We start from the raw sequence: 25,120 nt of genomic DNA, 5'->3' as shown, positions 1-25,120 counted from the left end.
CCACTATGGAACTTGAACATTCAATGTATTGATATCTGATTTAATATATTGAATCTTTTGTATTTTAGGCTATTTGAACTGCCAGTTTTACACTAACACACCCTATTAGACCTGGTTTTAGCAGTACTTACTAAGCCACAATAGTTGCCATGGCCAACCGTCAGAACTCTATGATTACATACACCTAGATGCTGTGGTCTCTACTGACTGTGGTATCTAGGCGGTTAAGAAGTCAAATTCAGGGCTGGCTATTGGTGTGGAAGTTAAGCTGCCAGTTAAGCCGAGCTTCCATGGTGTTCATACTGTGTACAGCTCCTGTACTCTCCAGGTCATCATGACATACATGTAAGTCCATTTGTAGGGAGATCTTCTACACCAAAATGTACCTTTAAGCAAGAGCTTACATTTGCATTTTTGAACTACTGACTACTGACGCAATGCTACTTATAATTTGATTTCTTATTTGCTTTGGCCATAAAGTTACGTATATAACATTTTGCATAAATTGGTCAATGCATTTCACATCTAGAAGGTTTTGGGTAAAACGTGAAATCCTACCAGTGCTTAGTTACTAAATGTGAATGTAAGCTTATATTATTAGTATAACAATGTCACTGAATTTTAGCATTTCAATAACTAATACTTCCAGTTTGACCTAATAATAGAGGTTAGCAAGTTAACCTTCCAGTTTTATGGCTAGTGTTATTTTTATTCTTTCTATTTTTTGCCAAAAGGGATTTATTAGAATTCACTACAAAACTTTGACTTGGGTAAGAACATAAAAGAGAATTCTTGGCTGTGAAAGTATTCAGCATGAAGAGAAACTGAATAAACATTATAGGATTGTTGATATTAACTAGAAGAAAATGTCATTCCAACTGGGAAAAGAATATTTTCATATAAAATAATATTTGCAGAGAGGGGTAAAAGGGTGTCCTTGATTACAGTAAAAAATAGTCTATACAATATGCAAATATGCAGAGTTGAAAACTGAAACAACTGAAGAAAAGGGCAAATAAACCGAATAAAAGCTTTATAATTAAAGAAAAAGAGATCACTGTTGAATATTAGCGTGTTGGGTCTCTTCATTATGCCTTTTAAGTAGAGTTTGTTCATATTCTGTAGATTGTACAAATGTGCAAAACACTCTACAGGTAGAATGATGCCTTGTAATCATAGGGATATTGTATCTAGTATTGCTTCTTATAACATAGTTGAAAACCATAACACAAAGGTGATATTCACTAAACAAACTGATAGCTTTACTAAACAAGCTACTGTAAATATTTGGTAAGGCTCACATCTGCGTTGGGACCTCGGGTAGGATGCTGCTTTGCAGATTCTATTGTATTTAATGAAGTAACTTTTTTTCTAGCACAGTAGTGAACATGCTAACAGAATCTGACGGACTTCATTATATATCAACAGTCCAGTCTTTTCCCAAATCGTCTGTAATGTAACAGATCTGTCCATGACATAAATTCAGCTATCCTGATTCTAATAGCTCTTAATATTCATGTTAATGGGATTCATGGAATTGAATGCTGTTGGAGGCCATTGAGGAAGCCATAGCTTGGGGTTATGTGCACCTGGAGACCCCTAGTCTGTCTGTATTATGTTGGTTTAATTTTTGCATTCCCATGTTGTAAGTATACTTGTAGGCTCTTTTTTATATCTTATTAAGTATATTATTTTAAAGGGATCCCATGTTTCTTATTACTGCATGTGTGTGGAAAGAAGGGCGAATGGGTCAGGGCACTTATTAGGGTGCAGTCTCATGGAAACCATTGGAGAATATGCACTCTTTATAATTATTTTTAGATGTCTGGTTTTGTATAATCATATAATGCATGCAATAACATGACATAAAAGGAGGGTTGAAAAAATAAAAATGTAGGTAGTCAAGTGTATCCCTGTATGTCATCAAACCCTAAAAAGCTAATGGCTATGCAACATGGTAAACAAATGATCTTGTATATAGAAGTTCACCAAAAGCCAGGCCAAGGTCCACTCCCTGAGGAATCATTGCGAAATGGGCATTTGAGAGTGAGGTGGAGGACGAACATTGCACTTCGTTATTATGGGTTTGTAGTCATTTTATTATTCTTACATTGATTTGGCCCTCTGTTTATGAATTTTGCATATTTTTAGGTTATTTATTCTTGGACCTCCATTATTCACTATGAATTGAGCTGTATATTATTTAGGCTATTATGAACTAAGAGATGTATCTTTTATTGTTCAATAGCACTTTCTTTTACTATTTATATGTAGGGATATCAAGAAACAAGCACTCTTGATCATTTACTAGGTCTATAGGATTTTCTATCTGTTTAATTATTTTATCTTGGTCTTGTTATTTATTTACATCACAACTTTTGCAATGTATTCCTCCACCTTCATTTATTTTATCTTGTCTGTCTCTTGGTATATGGTTTTATTTAGAATTGAGAGTCCTCAGTGGTTGATACCTTTTAATGGTTAACTGAAAAGATGGTAACAAATTGCAAGCTTTCGAGACAACTCAGGTCTCTTCATCAGGCATTGACTAATACAAAATCTGAAGAATCACATATTTTTTATATACAACACAGCACAGAAAGAAATAATGCAATAGATAAGACAAGTGATGTGAAGCAGAACTATCATTATGGGAGAAGGATAAACAGTTGTGGCGATAAATATTGGAACAGTTCATAGATAAGCAGTGTGAAAGTTTTATTGTCTTCTGATTGGGGTCTGGTTCTGTGTTGTGATGCCTCCACAAAGTCTGAAGAGCAAATTCCTTAATTGTTGTTCCTGGTTTTAATTCATGTGTCTTGTCCACCTTATTTTCAAAAAATATTAATTTAATATTTCATTATTAGGCCTGTGCTGGATACTTGTAGGTGTCATTACGACTTTTTATTTTTCCTGCTGACTTATTTACATGTCAATAACATATGTTATCACCCTCTTTTGTAGACGTTAGTATATTAAAAGTATATCTAAAACAATAATCACTGTAATGGATTTGTGACATGTTCTATGCAAACATGCAATATTTAAAGTGTTGAGCTTTATTGTTCAAGTCTTCTGCAATTTACTCTGGCATGCTGGATGTCATCTTCTGGGCCAAATCCTTGATTGATGGCAACCCATTCATACCTAATAAATGCTTGGAGTGCATTACAATTTTATTTTTTTTTTGTTTGTCCAACTGCTTATTGATGATTGACCGAAGGCTCTCAAAAGGATTCGGTAGGATGGCAAAAAAAACCTCCTAGTCCAGCTATGCCGTGCCAAAAGCATGTGGGAAAATGTTTACTTGTCTGAGAAAACCAAGGTTCAATTTTTTGGACATAATTTCAAAAGGTATGTTTGGCACAAAGCCAAACACTGCCCATCACCAAAGAAACACCATACACAAACACTTAAGCATGGTGGAGGCAGCATTATACTTTTGGAGTTTTTTTCAGCATCTGGAACTGGAGTTTTCGCCATTGATAGAATTAGGAACAGTTCTATCCATTTGGGGAGTTTTATTGCCAAGTACCCAAATTGTCAATACATTGATCCATTGATCACCAAATCACTTAGTTATCATTTATGCCTTGTGACATGGTCTTCTCTCATGCTCAAAAAAGCATTGTTCATCACCAAATTGCTCATCGATTATTGATGAAATTGCACTTGGAGGACAATTAGACTACATTCTTTATTCATGACAAGGTTTTTTAAGCAATATTCTGAGTGAACCCACTTCTTTGAATAAAAATCAACCCCACACATGACTAATCTCAGGATGCTTTAACATTGGCATGACACAGGACTCATGGTAGCACTGACCTTTTATACTTCAGGCAACTATTCTTCCAGATGTCCCAAACAGTCTGCAATAGCAGAAGTCTTGAAAAATATTGATTGACACAAGAGATGAGTGGATCAGGCAAAATTTGAATTTTTCTGTTCACATGGATTTTCCTGGTAAATTTGATTTGCATATTGTGTAATAAAGAGAAAATTGTTATACTCGCCTTACTTAACCTGATGGTTGATGGTGAGGTGCGCAGGGATCAGAAATGTGAGTGGAGAATCTGTGAAGAAGTGAATTACAGATAATCTGCATTTTAGCAAATGCAGATTTTTGTAAAATTCAAGTAAAATTCAATTCCACTCAAATTTCTTTGCTCATCTCTAGTTAACACCATAAATATTGAGGGCCCTTGTCATGAAAGCAATAATGTGAGAATTATGTAGTAAAAGATTTGAAATGTCAAACATTTTGGCACAACTTAGAGTTGCACCTATATTTTGCTGCTTTTGGTGTTTTCATGCCAATTTCTCCTAGCTGAACAAAATTGGTACAGCTGTGGCGGGACGGGGTGTGGCAATGGATGCCAGAGCTAATTCATGATGGACTGTGGCATGCCCTAAGGTAGAACTCTCATTCCAGTGCCTGACTGGAGTAAGATTTTTTGCCATGATGCAGAGTTGCACGGAACTCATCATACGCTCCAAATTTATTTAGAAGCATACACCTCTTCATGAATAGGGAGCTTCTGACTTCAGCATGCCCCCTCATCAAGACCAGCGTGAACAACGTAGAGTAGCTTCTACTCCCCTGACGCTCGGCAATTATATGCTCACCAAGACAGAGCAGAAGCAAAGTTAGTGCTTCCTATGTTTTATCTCTGTGCAGTTGTTCACTTTTCATTGATGTTTTAAAACTCATTTACAGAGTTTTATGCAGCCTAGCCCAACATTTTAAGATATTGGGTGGTCTGCAACATTTACCAAAGTAAAGTGTTTGGAAAACTACCTGCTTGTTTCTGACAATGTTTGCTGTCCTCTTGCCTTCTTGTTATGGTCCACTGGCATTGAGGATTATAATATTTTACTTTTCAAACAGGTTATTTAGTTCATTTAGTTCCTAGAAATTCTTAAAGGACTTGTTCTCTACTAGGACAACGCCTTCTTAAACTAAATGGCCCTAAAAAAATATGAATACTGTATCAGAACTTGCTCTCCTCGGGGCAGTGATACGTTGTTGTGACACATAATGCCCGGCGCCCAAACAGCACTGGGTCACTGTCTCCGCATTCGTATGAACTCAACATGAAAAGAAAGCCAGCGATCAGCTCTTCCTTGATTTCCTCTTCATGTTCAGTTTTTCCAAAGGCTGAGACAGTAATTCCAGTGCTGATTGGATGTTGGGCATGAAATATCAAAATATCATTCCACCGCATCACAGCTCCGTGACAGCGAGTGTCAACACCGCTGGAATGGAGCTGACATGGGAGGTGAGTATAGCTTTATTATTTTATTGGGGCCAAACATTTAGTTTAAGAGGGGTTTGTTATTGTAGTGGAAAACCCTTTAATAGTTGGTCATGCCTTTTGTGGATTATCTTCCTATCACTTCATTGCAATGTAATATTATATTAATCTTGATTATTAAAATTGTGCTCTTCTTAGCAGTCATCATTCATATTTTCTAGATGAAAAAATGAAAAAAAACTGAAATATAATTTTGAATCCTCTCTGAATAAGTCATTTTCACAGAACTTTCACACTACTCACGCCCTCGCCTACTATATCCTCACCCATCCCTTGTAGATTGTGAGCCCTCGCGAGCAGGGTCTTCTCTCCTCCTGTACCAGTCGTGACTTGTATTGCTTAAGATTACTGTACTTGTTTATTATGTATACATGTAAAGTGCCATAGAATAAATGGTGCTATAATAATAAATAATAATAATAAAGGGAATCTAACCATGAAAATGTTTGCTATCTTGAAATTGAACAATAGAAACTAAAAGATTTATAGTTCGGAGAGTTATAATAAGTTGTTATTTATTTGTTTAAGTGTTTGCACATTCGAGGCTTTGTAGTCTAGTGGGCGGTCTGACAGTCTTCCTTTTATGGGCAGTGAAGAGGGAGTTTGTTGTCCTGGGATATTATGGGTAAGCACCTGTCATTCTGAACATTGTATATACATATAATTAATTCATTATGGTAAGTATAGAACGTAACTATCCTAAAAAAAACAGATCAAAGATAATGATCTGTTCACAAGAGCAAAAATCCACACATGGAGCAAAATTGTATAGGTTCACATGGGTATAGGTCTCTACTAGTCTATACACAATGGCAGAATCTAGTATAGTTCTATGTCTATGTTCACTAACATGTTTAAATCTCACATAATCCTTGGTGACTATATAGCTTGCAGATGCACAGAGTAACACCTTAAATAGAAACCTGCAAGAAGAACAGTGAAACAAAAGGTAGGTAAATAAAAAAGCAGATGGTTATAGCAGTGCGCCGACCCTATGTCCCCAACATACGTTTAACTGTCTGTTACTTCCTCAGGGGGCATGTGGACTTGCTTGTTGTTAACCGTGATCTCATTGCTGTGGCTCCTTCTGGTTGCTCCCATATCCCACACTTGACTCTGCCTACATGTCTAGTCTTCTCCTTAATAGACCTTGATATTGTATATTGACATTTGTTATTATTAAAATTTTCTCAATAAATTTGTACTTTTTAAATGATATTTTGTGATTTGTGGTTACTGCAGTTCCTGGTGGTTTCACAAGTTTTCGATATGTATAGGAGTACTCCATCGCTTTATTCTCTTAATAGTGAATTGTAGGGAGAATGCCTTAAAATATTGTGGGTATGTTCTCAACCTGGATATATGACCTGTGCTATATGAATATTGTTATAGTTAGCAACCTTCCTTATATATGCATGCTTGGAGACATAACTGTCAATTACATACTAGGAACACCACTGGACTCCTAAACAGAATGAGCAATAATTTTATTGAAGAAACTGCAAAGTATGTTTAATATTTTTCAACAAAACCATATATTAGTCTTCTTAGCTCATCTTGCTCAATATGATGATACTGACAAATCAAACTGTTGGTTCAATGCAATGGTTTCCATTTAATGAATTTTAAATCGTGATGGTAATGTCCTGTGCTCTGAACACTTTGAGACAATCATATTTGCAGAAGAGTTAGGCCAGGTTCAGATTGCAAGTAGTAGTAAACAACAAGGCACTCAAAAATTTGAAGATCCGAAGAGGTGCACAAGTAGGGTATCCAGCCCGTGTAACTAATAAAATGATGAACTTGGCACTCAAATGCGTGAAAACAATTTTTTCATGTCACTTTGGGATGGCGCTGGAAATAAAGTTGGGAGAAAATATACTTTGTCTGTCTTCCAGCACATTGCTCCCGTGCCTATGCCGATGCCTTGTGTATGTGAAATAAAGTGATTTGATTCACATGAACGGTGAGTGCCATCCTATTTTTTCTTTCTCTTCACAATGAAAATATACTTAAACAAATACAGGTCACATAAAGTGTGGCATAAGTACCGTTAGGCCCTGGACAGACATACCTGCGTGGATGGCCCCTTCAGGTTTGCGGCATGTACCGCTGTGAGCGGGGGACACCAAGAACGGTGTCTACCTTCGGGTATATAACCCGGAGGGAACGCCCCTACGACCGCGTCATAGTGGTCACGTGGAGCCGCGTCATCGCGGTCACATGGTGCCGCTGTGTGTAACTTTGTTTACTGGAGCGCATCACAGCTGTTAGGAGTGGCGGAAGGCGCTAAAAAAAATATAAATAAAGTGCCTTCGCCACTCGGGGTCCATCGTGCAGAGGATGTAATAACTGCTGCTAGGTGACGACAGAGCAATCTGGCGGTAGTGTGCACAGGGTTAACTGCACCCAATATGCACTGCACAGACTCTGTTGAACTCACAGAGTCCTAGAAACAATAATAAACACAAAAACGCTTAGTCTGTTTAGGACACAGAACTACAGCGCTGCACCCACGGTATCTGGTCACAGGAGTAGCACTAGATGGCGGTACTTACTCCGTCTAGACCTACCGACAGGGATCGGGTGTAGAGCGTCGCAACCGCGGATGCACGAAGAGCTGCAACTGCAGCACGACAAAGACAGAGCCGCTGTAATGACACTGCTAACTAGCAGGCGCAATGCTGACGCTAAGCTGCTGAGGCAATGGAGCAATAGCGCGCTGGCGCTGGCGCTGATACTGGCAATAACTCTGGCACTCTCACAAATGTAGTATCAGAGGGTAGAGGTTTCCAATGAGTCATTCACCAGTCCATGCATCCATCAAACAAACATACAGCAGCAGTATGGCTATACTAGCGCATGGCGGAACAGCCATGCGTGCTTTTTATAGTGAACGGGACCTTCCGGAAATCTCCAGGTCTCCAAGAGGAGCCAATGGGATCCAACACAGGACCTGAACACCTGACTCCCGAACTCCAATGGGAGTTCGTCCCATGAGCATGCTCAGATGCAGGGGTAGAGGACTTAGCCTCTGGAGAGAGTTGCCGCAAGGCAATCTCCTCTGCAGTCTCCTCTACAGCAGATGAAGAGCAGGAGACTGCAGAATGTCAGCAAAGGAGAGGCAGAAATCTGACTCCTAACATTACCCCCCCTCCTAGGGCCCCCCCCCTCCCTGAGCCTTCCGGACCATCAGCCTGTGTCCTACAGTGGCATAGGGCTCAAACTCGCCCAAAGGTGAGCTTGGTGCCCTGGTGGTTGATACAGTGAACCAGGACACATAGAAGGCGTCAGTGGAGGCAAGGTCACCAGGATTCAGAAGGGACACCTGCGAGATAGCGGGAGTGGGCGATGCAACAGAGCGCTGCCGTGAGTCGGCGGGCGTCACCACTCTCCGCCTACGAAAGCTATCCTGAGCACATGAGGCACAGGCCTGAATAAACTTTTTGATGTCCCGAGCCCTGTGGGGCCACCAATACGCGCCGGCCAACAGCTTCGCAGTTTGCATATAGCCCCGATGGTTATGCGCATTGGACGCGTGTGCCCAGGTGAGGACCTGAGCCCTAAGGTGAGGAGGGACAAAGGTCTCGTCGACCAGTTCAGAGTCCGACCATTGCGGGAGCTGGCTTCCTGAGAAGCAGCACACACATGATGACAACCGCAAATGGAAACTTGCACCGGAGCTGTATCAAAACTGGTACAAGACACCTCCATGGGCTCTGGGGGTAGAACCTTTGGCTCAGACAGCTCCAGAGGCTCAAAAAATTTGAGAGCCGGACTAGCTCTCCGCTTGGAATGAGCACGCTCCATACCGCGCTCCAAAAAACGGAGGTCAATGCGTGAGGAGACAGAAATTAGCTCCTCCAAGGTAGTGGGGATCTCTCTAGTAGAGAGAGCATCCTTGACATGCTCCGCTAGCCCTCACCAAAAAACGGGAATAAGGGCCTTATCGGACCATTCCAACTCTGATGCCAGTGCCTGAAAATGGACGGCATACTGGCTAGCCGATAGGGATCCCTGAGTAAGAGCTAGTAACTGCAGAGAAGTGTCGTGTGTGACCCGTGGGCCAAGGAAAACCTGCTTGATAGCCATTAACAGGTGACCTGCGGTCCGAATATCAGGATCACCGTGCTCCCACAAAGGTGTAGCCCATTCCGAGGCCTTGCCCGACAGTAGGGAAATAACAAATGCCACCTTGGCCCGTTCTGTAGGGAATTGCGTGGCCAGTAGCTCCAGGTGGATTGAGCACTGGCTGATGAAGCCCCTACAGGAGGCGCCATCCCCGGAAAACTTATCGGGTAACAGGAGGCAGGTGATTGTCGGTGCGAGGGTGGACACGGACATACGGCCTACCGCATCAGTTAGAGCCTGTACAGCAGCATCAGTAGTTTGTGCAGCGGCGAGAGCCTTCTCAAGAGTAACTAAGCGGTTCTCAAGCTGCAGTATGCACTGCATGAGTTGCTGCTGATCTGCCATCAATAGCCAGACCCTGGCTAGTATAATGTTAGGAGTGGCGGAAGGCACTAAATAAAAATATAAATAAAGTGCCTTCGCCACTCGGGGTCCACCGTGCAGAGGATGTAATAACTGCTGCTAGGTGACGACAGAGCAATCTGGCGGTAGTGTGCACAGGGTTAACTGCACCCAATGTGCACTACACAGACTCTGTTGAACTCACAGAGTCCTAGAAACAATAATAAACACAAAAACGCTGAGTCTGTTTAGGACACAGAACTACAGCGCTGCACCCGCGGTATCTGGTCACAGGAGTAGCACTAGATGGCGGTACTTACTCCGTCTAGACCTACCGACAGGGATCGGGTGTAGAGCGTCGCAACCGCGGACGCACGAAGAGCTGCAACTGCAGCACGGCAAAGACAGAGCCGCTGTAATGACACTGCTAACTAGCAGGCGCAATGCTGATGCTAGGCTGCTGAGGCAATGGAGCAATAGCGCGCTGGCGCTGATACTGGCGATAACTCAGGCACTCTCACAAACGTAGTATCAGAGGGTAGAGGTTTCCAATGAGTCATTCACCAGTCCAGGCATCTATCAAACAAACATACAGCAGCAGTATGGCTATACTAGCGCATGGCGGAACAGCCATGCACGCTTTTTATAGTGAACGGGACTTTCCGGAAATCTCCAGGTCTCCAAGAGGAGCCAATGGGATCCGACACCTGACTCCCGAACTTCAATGGGAGTTTGTCCCATGAGCATGCTCAGATGCAGGGGTAGAGGACGTAGCCTCTGGAGAGAGTTGCCGCAAGGCAATCTCCTCTGCAGTCTCCTCTAAAGCAGATGAAGAGCAGGAGACTGCAGAATGTGAGGATCTAGATTTCAGCAAAGGAGAGGCAGAAATCTGACTCCTAACAACAGCGGTCCCCTGACAAAACTGTGTGCGCATGCGCTGTATGTGTAGAGGTCAAAGGAGTGTTTAGCCTTGTAGGAACGCCCCCTGGATCGCGTCATATGTAAACATTGTATGGGCCTGCGCTCTGTATAGATATGGTACATGTTAAAAAACACTGGTTACCCGGCTACGTCGGCCTTACTTATGTTATGTGTATAGGTATATATGCAAAATTATAGGAAAATATAGAAAAATATAGAAAAATATTACAAACATGGGCTCTTATAGTATATGTATCAACATAGAAATGGAAACTATATGTTTGAATTATATTTAAAGATTTATATATGTCCATAGCACACAATAAGGGCATGAGAGCAGCAAAAATACTCCTAGAGCAGGCTGATATTGATACTAACATCTGCAACCTTTGCTCTGACCTTTTGAACTAGTATTGACAGAATATTCTTTTTTATTTCAAGATACTTTCTACATCTAGAGACAGGGCACCGCGATGGGGTCTCACGTAGCGCCCCCATTTGCTATTGCATGCATGGCCTTCTTTGAGGATAATTTTGTTTATACCAACCCACTATTCTTACAACATTCAAATATGTGAGTCAGTCTAATTGATGACAATTTTTGCGTTTGGGACGGCCCCATTGATAGTTTAATATAATTCAGTCACTATATCAATAATACAATGTTTACATATGACGAAATCCAGGGGGCGTTCCCACAAGGCTAAACACTCCTTTGGCCTCTACACATACAGCGCGTGCGCATACAGCGTTGTCAGGGGACCGCTGTGATGCGCTCCAGTAAACAAAGTTACACACAGCGGTACCATGTGATCGCGATGACGCGGCTCCACGTGAACACTATGACGCGGTCGTAGGGGCATTCCCTCCGGGTTATATACCGGGAAGTAGACGCCGTTCTTGGCGTCCCCCGCTCACAGCGGTACATACCGCAAACCTGAAGGGGCCATCCACGCAGGTATGTCCAGTGCCTAACGGTACTTATGCCACACTTTATGTGACCTGTATTTGTTTAAGTATATTTTCTCCCAACTTTTTTTCAGCGCCATCCCCAAGCGACGTGAGTCACATAAAAATAGCGCTTTTTTCTCAAAATACCCGCTTTTAAGGCAGCATCCAGGTAAAAAATGGGGCACATTAGAGCTCAATACGCCGCACTCCAGTACTAACTAAATGCATGACGTTGTTAATGCACGCATATGATTGTATATATGGCATTTTACTATATAGTCTAATTTTATTATTCCTTTCCCTCCTAGGACGACCATCTTGATATAGGCACGAGCATATTCCTTTGTCACTACCTGCACCCAAACATTTTGGAGCACTTGTATCCTTTTTTCTACCACAGAAAACTTTATTTCACTATATCCATTGATAATATGGTTGGTCCTTTTTTCCTTAAATACCGTTTATTAACATATACCTCCGCAGAAGGATCACACACCGTGCCTCTGGGCGACAATCTTCACAGCACAGGACTATATATGTACTTTATTCGACATAACCTGTTTACGTTCTCGTTTTCAAGTCTATCTTTTGAGCATCATAAGATACTGTTGTATATTTATTTATGTTTTCTTTATTTTAAACAGTAAATCTTAATTCTCTGATGAAGGTCCTATCCTGGACCGAAAACGTTCAGAATACATGTGATTTGGATGCCAAATTAAAAAAAAATTGTTTTCACACATTTGAGTGCCAAGTTCATCATTTTATCAGGTTCAGATTGCGTTAGGGCAGTCCGTTCAACTTATGCGTTAAACGGACTGCGCTCAGAGCTAACAAAGGATGCTGGATGCACTACAATATGATCACTAAAATTTACAAGGTGCCACCAAATGCATGGAAACAAACCTGGAGAACATATGCGAAACATATGCTGGGGCACGCTGACTGGTTTAATCAGTGCAGCACCTGCCTAGTATCAGAATGCAGAGTTTGTTCCCCTAATATCACCTCTGTTAAGGATGGTCAAAACACAGAGGGCAGAATCAGCCATCTATACAGAATTTTGCAGCATACTTAGTTTTGTATTTATTGTTTTTTATGTTGTTAACGTGCTGACAAGATAGGTTGTGGCCAGATGGACACATAAATAAAGGCGCAAGCGCGATGTGTGGCCACACAGGGAAGGAAATGCGATAGCCCATTTATAAGAGTAGCAGTAGATTTAGCATCTTTGTGTTCTCTAAATCTACTGCTACTCTTATGAATGGGCTATCTCTTTCCTTTCCCATCCTTAACAGAGGTGATATTAGGGGAACAAACTCTGCATTCTGATTCTGGGCAGGTGCTGCACTGATTAAACCACTCAGTGTGCCCCAGCAGCACAATGCTATCAGGAAAGAGGCCGCTTCCCATAGCAGGATCCACATGCTGGTGAGTCATCTCTGGTCAGACTGAACTACTATTTATGGATCACAATATGCACGCATCCTTACTTCCCCTGACAAAGCTGCAGTGCAGCAGCGATACGCGTGGGGCTCTCCTGTGCCCTGTTCCTCCACTTCCCGTCCCCCCACCGGGCGGTACTTCCAAGCGATAACTTCACTTGGGTAATCCCATTCAGGACTCTTTACTCATATGGGAGTTTTTCCTCCATTATTTTTGGTCTTGGCTGCGTGGGGTTAATCATATCCTTGTGCTGCCATCTTCTTGTCCCACTTGGGACATTTTCTGTGGGGATTCTCCTGCATACAGCTACATTCTATACCTTCTACATATTTTCTGGCTATTTTAGCGGTTTTCTGTCTGCTAGTGAGAATTAGGATAGGGGACCATTTAGGGCTCTTATAGACATTACTCCCTCTTTAATTGATGTGTTGCTGCCTCTGGGGACGCCCTCGACAGCTATCTGTCTGTATTCATGTATAGCAACATGGTATTTTTTCAATTGAGAGGTATTCATTAGATTATGTATGTGTACACATGTATAGTTTGCACATAGAAGTTAAGTTTATGGTATTCTTCAATTGAGAGGTGTTCATCAGATTATGTATGTGTATACATGTATGGTATGCACATAGAGTATAGTTCACGGCTGTCCCCTAGTGGACATGGGCACTGATTGTTGGTTTTAATTGTTTTTAACCCTTGAGTGTATTTTGGTGATGTTAATAAAATTATACGCTTATAGATATTCAAGTGTGCACTGATTATATGTCATGGTCTTTTTCGCAAACGGACTGCGCTAGCGCAACTTCCTTTTGTGGATCGCGTTATGCGATCATTTTAGCCTCGGATGCTGCAGACCGCGTCTGGGGGTCCATCACAGAATGACGGCACATCGCTAACGCATGCCAATTATGACATGCATTAGCGATGCACTCATCTATAGCAGTGTATGGGTGCATTAACACATCTTTTACATAACGTTAATGCTGTTATGTAACGGATGCGTTAAACGCACCCCCAAACGCAATATGAACCCAGCCTTAGTTAGCTCAAATAAGATTCAATGATCACTGGCTGTAGATTACTTGGGACCTTTATTCTGCAGTGTGCTGATAAACCCTACTGTTCTGTTAATATTTGGCTATACACTTGTACTGTTCTTGTCAATATGGCTTATTAAAGTCTGTTAATTTTGACATTTAGCTACTCTAAGCGTATAAGACGCCTCTCCATTACTAACCCCATAGTCATACTGTAAACAAACACACAGCATGAATAAAGTCCTTTATTTTAAATAAAAATGCATACCATTTTATTTTTTATTTAAAAATAGAAAAACAAAGTTATACTCACCTTACTCTCATGCCATTGAATTCACCGCAATTCACAGTGAGAAATTTTTGTGAAGTGAACTTACTGAGCTAAGCCCTGCACTATGTGACTTTTTCTAATGGTGCTAGAGATGATCTCACTGAGGTCACCGCAGTTCATCAGCCCGGCTTACAGCGAAGTGAGCTGGGATGCAGCCTCAGTGACCTGAGGTAACTTCAATAACGTCACCACTAGGCACTGATGCTGCGCTCACTGCAACTCATTCTCCCATGGTTGCATCTTGGCACCGTCCAATTTGAAAACCACTTTTCACAGACATGGATTACAGTGTGGGACAGTATGTTGGATAGGTGAGGTATATGGTTGTTTTTTTTTTTTAGTTTATTTATAGGAGACCAGGGCTTCAATGGAATATTTTTTAGGGGAGTATTATTGTTGTTTATTTTTTCTGTATTTTTACAGACGAGTGCTTCAGTAGAATGGGTGTAAAGAGAGTATAACTTTGTTTTTATTTTTTAATAAAAAAGTAAAACAGTGTGTATTTTTATTTCAAATAAAGGACTTTATTCATGCTGTGTATTTATTTGCAATATGACTATGGGATTAATAATGGAGAGGTGCCTTTCCATTACTAGCGCGTGGGCATAATGTCACCAGACAATAAAAAGGTGACATCAACCTCACAAATATTGGCTCATTTTCCACCACCACAGGGCAAATGGGAAAAGCCATGGAAAGTGCCAATATTGGCACACTTAATAGATGTAGCTTTTCTGGAGAACGTGCAGGCTGCTATTTTTAGGCTGTGGAGGCCAATATCCATGGCCCCTTACCAGCCTGAGAATACCAGCCCTCATCTGTCTGCTATAGCTTGGCTTGTTGTAAAAAATGGAGGTCCCCACTCTGTTTTTTTTTAATTTATTTAAATAATTTGAAAAAACAGCATAGGGACCCCTTTATTCTTGATAACCAGCCCTTATAAAGGTGACAGCTGAGGGTTGAATCTCACAGCTGTGAATTTTGCCATTCTGGGGAACCCACGCCATTTAAAAAAAAATGTATTTATTTACAGCGCAGGCGCAAACTAATGATTGCTTCCATCACCCACCACCTGCCAGTGACAGCAGGTGTAGGCTGGTCACAGTAGTACTCCCATCAGACTACGCCTGTCACTGGAGATAAACTTTTTACCTCCGGTCAGAGCTGCTAGCTCAGCTCTCTGAATGGCCGTAATGATCTTACCGCCAATCAAAGCCAGTGTTTGCCCCGCTGTCATGCAGATGACTGCATGGCAAACAATGGATGTTCAGGCCCCCCATTCATTCTGGCACCTGAACCAAACTTTCTTTTAACTGTTCAGCCGAATCCCCAGGACAGTAATAAAAATAATAATAATAATAAAATCGCAGCAAATGCTACCAGTTTAGCAACAATAATAGATTTTATACTACAGTGAAACAGACTTGCACAGACCAGTACTGTACTCAAAACTCATCCATCTGCAGTAACTAATATGGTGGTAGATCTGTATAAAACACTATCAGATTGACCCAAATGGTACATATGTAACAATCATTATTTCATACAAAAAACTCAAAATATAAAAACAACTCTCATAAAAACAACACTTATCCATACACAAATTCATCTAACCACAATGTGCAATCCTCATAATAAATAACCTGCAGTTTCGAAAACTTTTTTCAAATTGATCCTAACAGCAGTGTTAAGGTCGGCGTCACACTAAAAGTATGGAAAATCGGTCCTAGTATCCCCGACAAGAGTCAAACAAGTGTTCTCCGTATGGTTATCCATGTGTAATGCATTTGCAATGTGATGATGCGATTTTCTCCCACCCATGTATGTGTATGACATCCGTATGCCATCTGTAAAGCTTTTCATTTCTCACTGGCTTTCCCCATTGAATTAAATTGCTCAGTGTTACGGAATGGTGGAACGCACCGAATAATAATAAGATGGTAATAAGGTGCGTTTGAAGCCCGGGGTCCACCGTGCAGAGATGTTAGCTGCTGCTCGGTAATGGCATACACAAAATGGCGGTATCGCACTGGGCACACATGGTATAAACGCCACCCAGTGTGCCTTAGAACAAAGATGTCATACCCTGTTGACTGTCTCAGAGCACAGCTGAGTCAGCGCTAGTGTACGGTCACAAGACTCTGTCCCAAGGATGAAGGGTAAGAGCCTCTCTTGACCCACTAAGTGCACGGCGTCCCACCTGTGAACGCCAATGATAGACGCTGGCAGACTGGCAAAGCCACTACTTGGCGCTGAAGCTAGTCCCTGACTCTGCCTCCTACCTGCACTAACAGCCTAGGCACTAACTGGCAAGGCTGAACAACACATGTGTACCAAGGGTAGGGGTTTCATAATGAGTCATTCACCAGAGGCATTCATACATGCATACAACCCGCACTCCACATGGTCTATACTATCCTTTTATAACTGCAGCCTTCCAGGACCTTCCTGATGGCCCAATCCAAGCTGCTTGAGGACCTGAGCATGTGACCTCCAACCACCAATGAGTAGTCATCTCACAGGCAAGCTCAGATGGAAAAAAGCAGGACTTAGTCCCAGGAGTGTCAGCTCACCACTGACTAATGCTGGATGCTATAGCTGAACCTGGGGCAGCAGCAGCAACCAGACACATAGCATTAGCCTGAGCAAGACGCTGGGACCGACATCTCTGCTGAGCAGAAACCTCTGTGGCTGAAGAAGAATAGGAGACCGCAGAGGACATGGCTTGAGATTCCCTCTGTGCAGTGGCTGGAACTCAATGCCTAACCTTCAGTGGGCTGAATTGAGGAAAATGTGTATTTGTCTCAAGTTACATGGATGGTCTGTGTGGCGTCTGAGTTTTTCTCGCACTCATAGGCGTGCATTGGAGAGTCTTGGATGCTATACTAGTACAATTTCAGAATGCAGCAATTTTACATGCACGTCAAATACACCTGAGAAAAAAACGGTGATGTGAGCTACCCCATAGATTAATACTGGTCCAAGTTCTATTCTATGATAGTGTGACTCCGGTCTTAAAGTGAAGTATGGAATCAAATCTGTAGAATCTTTTCTGGAAGTACTACCATTGTGGTTTTTAACATATCATGAATGTATTTCTATTATTTTTATCACCTGTATTTATAAATAAGCTGTCATAAACTGTATTATTGACTCGTTAATTTGTCATTCAGGATTTTAAGTGTTCTTTGGTAGTTAGTCTTAGACGTTTATGAAGCCATTACATTTATTATCTAATCTTTATTGTTTCCTTTGAATACACAGATGTAAATTATTTATTATTTAAGAACTAATGGCATAGGAATGACAGATTTATTTTGTTTCACTTTAATTGTTTAGAGCATACAGTTTATATCTTTAAAATAAGAAAGACTAGTTCTGTAGTATACTAGGTTTCTTTCAAAAAGTTAAAGGCAATTGTTGAGGAGAGCCATAAGATCAAATACTTATTTAACCTCAAAACATAAGAGATTGAGAGAAACTACCCATAAAGTGTATTATTTCACCTTACATGAGCTTGTTCAGATCAAAGTGTGACACAAAAGATGGCTGCCTTTAACTGTTTCACCACACACCATGTGCTGGTATCCAAGATGTCGCCCACCCTGATGACCTCATGGATCCGCCCACATTGACGCCCACACTGATGACCTCATGGAGCAACCCAGTCTTATGACGTCATGGATGCGCCCACGGACTAGCTCATTGCCCAACCCACTAACCAATGGATTACATCTGATCACTCCCATTTTCGAGTTAACCAAGCCCCCTTACAAGGGGAAATATAAATCTATGTTCAGGTTAAATAATCTCTCTTGGAGCTATGCCATAGATTGATCAAAGAGTGGTTCCATCAGACTGTGTGTGTCTAGTGTGATTCCTTTAGTGCGCACTTGATCAATATCCATCAGGCCAGGAGCAGGGAACTAGAGAACATTTCTTATTGTTCAACCTAACACAATTTGTCACAAGGTTTTTTCCACCTCAGCTAAGAGCAGTATGATGTAAAGGAAGAGATCCAAATTCCAATGATGTATCACTTACTAAGTTTCTTGCTGCTATTTTGCTAAAATTACTGTTATATCTGCTGAAGATCTACCATTTATCCCAACCAAACCACTGATTGGCAGCTTTCTATGTACATTGTCCATAGGCAGAAATTTGTCAGTCAGTGGTGTGGGTGAGGTTATATAGAGCTCATCATTCAGATAACTGGTAGATCTGAAGCAGATAAAAGTGATTTTATTAAAACTACACAAAGCAGATCAGTAAGTAGCAGTCCGATAGCCCAATTTCAATGGCAGGGATCAAAAACAATATCGATCCCAGCTTGCTAAAGGGAATCAGTCAGCAGGTTTTTGCTACCTCATCTGATATCAGCATATCAGCATGATACATGCAAGGTTACGCTTAATCTAACGATGTATCACTTAGTTTACTGTGTGCAGTGGTTCTGACACAATCAGCGTTTTTAGCATTAAGCAGAGTTGAGTAAGCTGCTTATCACACATGGGTGAAGAACCGGACATGGTGCATGAACTGTGGCTGCTGTAGTCCAGATAATGATAATCATCACATGATAACGCCTTCAGTGTAAGTAAACAATAGCACACAGCCTGACATGTGACACATCAATATTTTAAACCCTACCTCATGCTGTTCTCAGATTACATAGGAAAATCCTGCTGACAGATTCACTTTAAATGCTGAAGCCTAACCATAATATCTAAGTAGATAGACACATTGCTCCTTACTTGTGACTGAAATACAGATGTCCTGATCAACATCTTTAACATATTTTTACATCAAAGGGAACAAAAAAAGAAGCAATATTCAAATTACTTTTTTCAAAATTAATTCCTAAAAATGTTTAAATTTGTCAAAAAGTCATACGTACCAAAGAAAATATCAAGTTTATTAGGGCTGAGTTTCAGAAGAAGCTCTGGCAGGTTCTGGAGCGGTCATTGTCTTTGGTTGGAAAATCTTTGGTGTGGTGTGATTTCAGATACACTGTCATGGCTCAAATTGTGGATTTAATGCGGTGACTGTTGATTTGTGGTCGGTTCTTCTACCTGTTGAGCTATAGCTTTTTTCCTCCCCTGTCCAAATGCTGAATGTTCTTTTGTCCTTACTCTCCCTTTTTAGCTTTCTCCTCTCCAAGTGTTTTCTGTTTTCCCATTTTGGCTTGCATTATCACGTTCTGGGTGGGGCTTTCTATAGTATTCCTTCTCTGCACTTTCTTGCTTGCTATATTTGCTTGTTTTACATTTAGGAGTTCCAGCTCTTTATCTTAGTGGTTTACCATGCTGAATAAACTCCCATCGTATTCTTGCAGTAAGTTGTAGAGTTGAGCGAAACGGGTCGAAAAATTTTAAAAGTCGCCGACTTTTGGTAAAGTCAGGTTTCAATCCAAATTTTTTTTTTTTGTCCTGGTGAGGTACTGAGCGTGCATTTTTTCACACCATACAGCGGTGTACGCTCCTCACACAGTACCGTGTAAAGGCTGTTATCACGGCCACAGTGAAGCTATCTGTGTGTGACTCTGTAAGGATAAGTCGAGGACATGTTCCGTTCTTACAGACCTCCACCTTCTAGTTTTGTCTGGTTTTCAAACAGTTAAGTATATTTGCTGTTTGATCACATTCAAAACTATAGAGAGACAGCGTGTGTCAGTCCGTATACTTAAAAAACACGGAGCTTGACAATTTTACGGACACCGGACAGCGGTGTACGTGCACGCTCCTCTCTCAGTACCGTGTAACGGCTGTTATCACGGCCACAGTGAAGCTATCTGTGTTTGACTCTGTAAGGATAAGTCAAGGACTTGTTCCGTTCTTACAGACCTACACTCTAGGGAGATTCCTATTCTGCCCAATTCTATATACACCTTGTAGTTTGTCATACACTAGCCAATTTCTGCCTGTGACATAGCGGTGGGATATTCACTGGGCCTCACACAATCCAACAGTGTCCACAAGTGTGTTCAGAAATTCTACATCTCCCCTGTCCTATAGTGACATTTTTCACACCTGCGACATTGAGCCTGTGACATAGCGGTGTGATATTCACTGGGCCTCACACAATCCAACAGTGTCCACAAGTGTGTTCAGAAATTCTACATCTCCCCTGTCCTATAGTGACATTTTTCATACCTGCGACATTGAGCCTGTGACATAGCGGTGTGATATTCACTGGGCCTCACACAATCCAACAGTGTCCACAAGTGTGTTCAGAAATTCTACATCTCCCCTGTCCTATAGTGACATTTTCACACCTACGACATTGAGCCTGTGACATAGCGGTGTGATATTCACTGGGCCTCACACAATCCAACAGTGTCCACAAGTGTGTTCAGAAATTCTACATCTCCCTTGTCCTATATACACCTTGTACCTTGTTTTACATTACTGTATAGTTTGTGGAATTTTGTGTACATTTTTACCAAAAATGAGGAAGGCTGGTGGAATGATGGTGTTGGTGGTGGATCTGATGGTCGTGGCAAGAGCAAAATAGGACCGAATGCAGGAGGTGTTGAGCCTGCATCATCATCTGGCTCCACAAGGCCTCGAAGGCTTAGTTTTCTAGGAGTTGGCAAACCGCTTTTAAAGCCAGAGCATCAGGAAAAAATTTTGGCTTACATTGCTGATTCAGCCTCCAGCTCTATCGCCTCCTCTTCTGAAGTTGTAAAAAATAAAAGCACTGAGTCGTCATTGGAGGCTCATGTTCATGAACCACACCTTTCCTTGTGTCCTTCACCCCAACCAAGATTGAAGGATGACGCAGGCCATACAACTGATTACTCCATAGAGCTGTTTTCACATACCATGCCTGGGTTATCAAGTGAAATGGTGAATTACCCAGGCCAAGATGAATCCGACATGGAGTGCACTGATGCACAGCCACTGATAGATGATTCTGCTGGTACATTCACTTAGAGAACTACATTGTCCTCACAGTGTAATGAGCCAGATTCTGACCCTGATGAGACTCAGGTGCCCCTTCCCGCATACTATACCACCATACACGGTGACACAGAGGAAGATGCACATGACATTGAAGAGGAGGTGATGGATGACCCAGTTGTTGACCCAGATTGGCATCCATTGGGGGAAGAGGGTGCTGCTTCCAATAGCTCAGATGAGGAGGAGGAGCATCCACAGCAGACATCGACATCGCAACAGCTGTTATCTGGCAGGCCCGGAGCACTCCAAAGACAGGTTCCAAAAATCAAAAGAGTTGCTGGACAGCTTGTCCAGACGGTCAAAATAGCACAGCGTGCTAGGCCGCAAAATGTCTTCCAAAGTAGGAAGAGTGCAGTGTGGCACTTTTTTGAACAAAATCCTCATGATCAGGCCAAGGTTATCTGTAAGAAGTGCGCAAAGACCTTTAGCCGAGGGAAAAATCTGAAAAATTTGAATACCAGTTGCATGCTTAGACATTTAACCAGCATGCACTTGCAAGGGTGGACACAACACCAAACCTCAAGTACCACATGTGCAACTGATCACAAAGAAGGTAGTCAGCAACGCTACATTGTTTCCCCCACTGTAAGCCCACCGGTTAGCACAGCAGCAAATGTTGAGGTGTCATTGCAAGGCCAAAGCAGTCAGGTAATCCCACTGTTATATCAACGAAAGACTGAATATAGGCCATCAGAAAGAACACCAACTCCATCACCATCATCAACCATCTCTCAGTCCACCCTGTCCACCACTAGCTCCACCATATGCAGCTCTCAAGTCAAGCTCACTCTCCCAGAGACTATGAGTAGGTCAAGAAAGTACTCAGTCTCTCATCCGCGTACACTGGGTTTGAACGCCCACATTGCCAAACTAATCTCGTTAGAGATGATGCCCTATCGGTTGGTGGAAAGCGCAGCTTTCCGCGAACTCATGGCCTATGCAGTACCACGCTATGACCTACCCAGTCACCACTTCTTCTCTCGCAAAGCCAAACCAGCCCTCCACCATCATGTGAAAGACCGCATTGTCCATGCACTCAAGCAGTCAGTGAGTGGAAAGGTGCACCTCACAACAGATGCATGGTCCAGTCGGCATGGCCAGGGCCGTTACGTGTCCATCACTGCGCACTGGGTTAATGTGGTGGATGCAGGGTCCACAAGGGACAGTGGTGGTGGGACAGTGCTGCCTAGCCCACGGTATAGGAAACAGTTGGCTGTAGGCGTTCGACCCTCCTCCTCCTCCAGAAGCGAAAGCTCGTCCAGAGCGCAGTCGTACGAGCACTCCATCTGCAGCTGCCACTGTTGCACACGAGGTGTCCCCCTATCGAGTAGCTAGTGGAAAGCGTCAGCAGGCTGTGTTGCAGATGATGTGTTTGGGCGACAGACACACCGCGGAGGTGCTGGCCGAGTACTTTCAGCGATGAACTGAGTCATGGCTGGGCAGTATACATCTTGAGGCAGGTAAGGTAGTTAGTGATAACGGCCGTAATTTTGTGGCAGCCATAGCCCTTTCAAAACTCAGCCACATACCTTGCTTGGCTCACACCTTGAACTTGGTGGTGCAGTGCTTCCTCAACAATTATCCGGAGTTAACAGCCCTGCTCCAGAAGGTGCGAAGACTGTGCGCACGCATCCGCCGGTCGCCTGTACACTCCATTTGTATGCAGAAGCTGCAGCGATTGCTCCACCTTCCCAACCACTGCCTCATTATCGACATTGCAACAAGGTGGAACTCCACCCTGCACATGGTTGAGCGGCTGTGCGAACAGAGGCAGGCCATAATGCATTTGTGGGAGGATACACGGCCAGGCACTTTGAGACCAGACATGGAGTTGACAGGTGTGCAGTGGTCGAAGCTGAAAGACCTCTGTAAAGTCCTTCAGTGTTTTGAGGAATGCACACGGCTGGTAAGCGCAGACGACGCCATCCTAAGCATGAGCATCCCACTTATGCGTCTGCTCATGCAAACTTTGAGACGCACCTTAAGGAGCAGGCGTCTGCAGCCAATGTTGACGAGGAGGAAGAGGAGGATGGAATCTTTGATGACATTCAGCCATTGTCTGCTCAGGGACCTCTCCTGGACGAGGTGGAGGAAGAAGAGGAGGAGGAGGATGATGATGGGGATGATTACTTAGGGGAGGAGGATGCATCTCGTGGGGCAAGTGAAAATGTTGGCGTGGCAAGGTCTGGTACAGGGTTTGTGCGTGACTGGAGGGATGTGGATTTGCCAGAAAATGCTCCTCCAACCAGCACTCGCAGTGCATCATTGACACCGGGAACATTGGCCCACATGTCAGATTATGCCTTGCAGATCCTAAAAAGGGACCCCTGCATTGCCAAAATGATGAACGATGGCGACTACTGGTTGGCCAGCATCCTGGATCCACGCTATAAAGGCAAAATACAAAACATCATGCCACAGGAGAACCTTGACCTATTATTGGCTAATAAACAATCAACTCTGGTAAACCGGTTGGTTGAGGCATTCCCAGCACACAGCAGCGGTGATGGTTCTCACATGAGCCGTTCGTGCCAGGGGCAGCTTGGCAGAGGTGTTCGTGGTGCACACAGCAGAAGTGGCATTGGAGACAGGGGTTTCATGACAATGTTGTGGACTGATTTTTCAAGTACTGCTCACACAACTGGTAATACTGCATCGATGGAAAGTGACAGGAGACAGCAGTTGTCAATTACTTTTCCTCCTATATTGATGTTCTCCTGCACAGGTCATTCCCCTTTGACTATTGTGCCGCTAAACTGGACACCTGGCCTGAATTGGCACAATATGCCTTACTGGAGCTCGCTTGCCCAGCTGCAAGTGTGCTATCGGAAAGAGTCTTCAGTGCAGCTGGATCAATCCTGACAGAAGAAAGGACCCGTCTGTCAACCCAAAATGTGGATGATCTAACCTTCACTAAAATGAACCATGCATGGGTTTCCAAGGATTTTGTCCCATCTTCCCTTGATGACACATAGGTTGCCAGAAAAATGTCTTGCTTTGGTCCTCCTCCTATTCTGGGAACTTGACCAATTTCGCCTTTTGCAGCAGCTGAATGTCCCACATCAACATATGCCACTTTGTAAACCGCCCTAACTGGGCTACCCCCCCCATGGCCGGGGTCACCACCTAGCGCATGAAACCGTGCGAGTGCCGCTGCCCTGGATAGGTGGGTAGGCCGACTCTTGTGCGCGGGCACTGGCACAGGGTCCCTCATAGTGCAATCAAGTGTCTCTGACGGTGGTGGTGCACACCCGCCGTCAGACACACCGCCGTACTATGAGGGGCCCAGTGCCAGTACCGACGCCAACGAGTGTGCCCCCCTTGCTTGGGCAGGGCCCCAGCATTTGCAATGTTTACCTCTCCCTGCTCCCCCGCTGTGTAGTCTGGGCTGTCAAATCTTTCACTGGGAGTGCCACTACAAATTGATTGAACTGAAAGATGATGGTTAAGATGTAGCTATGCCCTGTCCTGGTGGCCGGGCTCTAGCTCCAGATGATCAATGGCTTCCATTTCTTATGGACGTTGACTCACAATGACATGCAGTGGTGGTTTATCATCAGCTTTCACAGTTTTCCTACTCACAAACGTGTGATATTCCGGCGCACATTTTAAAATGTGCCCTCTCATGCCAATCAAATAGAATCGCCTACGGCCTGTGGCTTCTGTCTTTTGCACTCC

The 25,120-nt window shown here is 42.9% G+C and overlaps 1 long non-coding RNA gene across 2 annotated transcripts; it reads left to right on the top strand.

The window, feature by feature from the left end:
* Positions 1-11,577: 11,577 nt before the first annotated feature.
* LOC141053616 (uncharacterized) lies at positions 11,578-18,245 on the top strand. 2 transcript variants are annotated; one of them, XR_012221233.1, is made up of 4 exons: positions 11,578-11,670; positions 11,756-11,832; positions 11,972-12,042; positions 18,006-18,245. It is a non-coding gene; the product is annotated as an uncharacterized lncRNA (long non-coding RNA). The 2 variants fall into 2 exon arrangements; XR_012221232.1 differs by lacking the exon at positions 18,006-18,245 and having other exon boundaries at positions 11,972-12,209.
* The last annotated feature ends 6,875 nt before the right edge of the window (positions 18,246-25,120 follow it).

The sequence above is a fragment of the Dendrobates tinctorius genome, unplaced genomic scaffold, assembly GCF_039654945.1.
Source record: "Dendrobates tinctorius isolate UK_male_01 unplaced genomic scaffold, ASM3965494v1 ptg000166l, whole genome shotgun sequence".
Lineage (NCBI taxonomy): Eukaryota > Metazoa > Chordata > Amphibia > Anura > Dendrobatidae > Dendrobates > Dendrobates tinctorius.
The sequence above is the reverse complement of the archived record's forward strand: the minus strand, read 5'-3'. Positions and strand labels throughout refer to the sequence as shown.